At 47.0% G+C, this 3,064-nt stretch overlaps 1 non-coding gene across 1 annotated transcript; it reads right to left on the reverse strand.

The window, feature by feature from the left end:
- Positions 1–720: 720 nt before the first annotated feature.
- On the reverse strand, positions 721–792 carry TRNAG-GCC. The gene has a single exon. It is a non-coding gene; the product is annotated as a tRNA-Gly (tRNA).
- Positions 793–3,064: the final 2,272 nt, after the last annotated feature.

Here is a 3,064-nt window from a genome sequence, read left to right on the forward strand (position 1 = left end):
TAGTCCCATCAAGCCCTCCTCTCTAGGGCCTAGCCCTCTTTCTCAACTCGAGTCTGAAGTTCAGCGGCCTTCATCGTTGACGAACACCTGCGCTAATAAGACAAAGAAGTGGGTGGGGGTCTATGCCTTGATTGAATGAATCAGTAACAACTAATTAGTGTAATGAGGTAGAAAGAGACGGATAGGGTGGGAATGTCCTATCAATCATTGGTGTACCTTCCCTTTACCCGGTCACGGAGCTCTCAACGGAGTTGTTTAGGTTCTGGAATTCCATCTGAGGGGGTTTTGGTTCGAAGGTTAGAAAATGTATGTGGTGCGGGTTAATCTCTCTCGACCAGTTCAGGTGAAAGGGAAGGGTGATCTCGGGTCCCCAGACGTCGATATCTCTTCTCTATGTCGGGAGGTTTCTTTCGTCTCGACGAGTGTGTTGTGGGAGAGGGAGTACCTATGCCTCTGAATCGATAGGATGAGCATTCTAAGCAGTCGTAGGCGAAGGAGACAAGGGCGAGGTACCGAAGATGTTCGAGACTCAACCTCCATCTGTCATTAGTAATCTCAATCTGCTTTTCCTATTCACTAGTACACTGCGCGCTAAAACAAAAGGGACCTTTCTTTCTTCTTATTAGGTTGATTGGTTTGTAACCCTATCCAAGGGGTCTCGCCCCTATTTCTAAGGGTGCTTATGCACTCTACTCGTTACCACTAAACGACGAAGCCTTGAGCGGAAGGAGGGACTTGAACCCTCAACCTCAGCCTTGGCAAGGCTATGCTCTACCATTAAGCTATTTCCGCCAGCTACGGTAGTGGCGAAGCACTACTGAGCAATTCACGTATCACGTCGAGAGGGACGACTTATGTTTTTCCGCCGGACCACACTCGTCTCCGATCGAGCTACGAGCACGAGTAGGTAGGCGGGGGGCGGCTGGGCTGCCTTTTCAATCAATCTCAGGCCGACCCCTAATTACTAGACCAACCTGGTGCGAGTTGTAAGGAGTCTTGGTCTCGAGTCGAGCTGGGGCGTCATTTCATTCTCGTAACGGGAGTGAGTGCACCGCAAGACCAGACAAGTGACTCCCTCGCCTCCCAGTGGCGGTCTTTAAAGTTCAGTCATTTCCTAAGCTAAGAAAGCTAAATCCTCTTCTTCTACTGATACGATAATCCAACAGCTCCATAAGTCCGCTCGGAACCAGTCGATTCCTGAGCCATTCGTTCTCCCCTCTCGGTTGGCGTTTGCCAGCCACTAGAGCAAGTAAGAGAACAATCAGTGAATAAACAAGAAGAACCCATTATTACCTACCGGATTGTACACCTTTGTGTCTGGCTATTTATATGGATGTGCATAAAGAAGGGACGGGACATCTCTCTCCTTTTTTTGGGGGGTGAATCGAGAGGCAATAGGTAGGTAGGCAGCAGCGGCACCTCACGAACTTCTGACTGAGGCAGTACCATCCTGCAGGCATTTTCGAGTGGATGCATACACACACGTCTTTTCTTTTGTTCATATTCCTGCGCAGTTAAGAGCCAAATTGTCCCCAAGGCCACCGCTTCTTTCTTTCTTGGATATGCTCAGTCCGGGTATAGATGCTATGACGTGAAATCCAAGAGATGGTTTCATGTTCTCTTTAATGAGGTCGCCTCATATTTTCTTTAACCTAATTAATCAGCCCCGGGGGAGAATGGTGATGGAGATGTATTGCGGCCTTCTCCTGTTCATCAACTCTCACCTCATTCTTCTACAGTTGATGTTACGGATCAGCCCCACTCTTCAGGCCAGTAGCTTTGCTCAGCATCTTCTGCCGATTGTCAGCCTGTTCAGTTGACCTCAGAGGATTCCAGTCACCCGGCACAACATCTTTCTTCTCGGCGGAGAAACCATTATGTTGTTGCCCAGGCTAGGACTACTCCAGAAGATCAGCAGTCGGGACCAGTTGCTTCCCTTCCAGTCGCATCCTCAGATTCTGGATCCCTCTCTCAGGTTCGTCGATCCTCTCGACCTTTCCCGTTGCAGAATTTGAGTCTTTAGAAAGAGTTTTTCCCAAGAGAGCTTACCTCATGTCAGTTCAATCTTCTCATTCACCTGAATCATTTGCTTCAGCCTGAAATCATTCTTGCTGGAGAGATGCTATGCAGGAAGAAGGAAAAAAAGAAGAAAGAAGACTGGATTGAGTCTTATTGTCGGAAACAAGCCATTGGCTGCAAGTAGATTTACAAGATCAAGCATAAAGCATATGGCTCGCGTCAGAGATACAAAGCTAGCTAAAGGATTCCTTCCAAAATCTTGAGTCGACCCCCTTAAAAGATAGGGGAAAGATTTGCCCGCTAAAACACCATTCGTGGCATTCTTGCTTTGGCTGCAATCAAAATGCCCTGATTTCAATCAACTTGACGTGAAGAATGCCTTTCAACAAGATAAGGGAAGCGGGGATCCGCAAGAATATCTTTCTATTCAGCCTCCTCTAACTCCAGGCTGATCTTCTCCTAGGAATCCTATAACTTGTTTGTTGGTATGCAAGCTCAAGAAAGCTATTTACGGATCTATATGCTTCGATTGGCTAAAGCAGGCACCAAGAGCTAAGAAGGGGGCTCTGCTTGAAGAAATTTAGCTTGTTTCTCACTGCTTGATTTTGGATAAAGGGTTCCGGCTACAGTGGAACCGTGGGGATTCTGAGATTTTGTTTGTCGACGTCATGGTCGTTGCCTCATCCTTCTTTTATACGTGAAACATTCTAACCAGGAATGATTCTTCTCTTTGATTCGATTTCATCAAGGAGCTTGACAACCAATTTCTCTCTCTCTTTCATCCGCTGTATTACTTTCTCGGCATGGAGGTATCTCGCTCTACCTCTGAACTTCGCCTAACCCAAACAAAGTATACTCAAGGAATTCTTATCTCGTCGAGACTGCCCTGCGCTACGCCCGGCAACTCATCAAGCAATTTCTTTGCGCTTTCATTTCAGTGATGAGGTCCCAAATAGGGAAGTAGGGCTCCTATTGACTAAAGGTGGATTCTTCGCTTTCCTTTAAAATGAAACTATTCAGCCCCTACTCTTAAAAAGGAAGGCTG

This window comes from Cucurbita maxima, unplaced genomic scaffold (assembly GCF_002738345.1).
Source record: "Cucurbita maxima cultivar Rimu unplaced genomic scaffold, Cmax_1.0 Cma_Scf00181, whole genome shotgun sequence".
NCBI classification, from domain to species: Eukaryota; Viridiplantae; Streptophyta; class Magnoliopsida; order Cucurbitales; family Cucurbitaceae; genus Cucurbita; species Cucurbita maxima.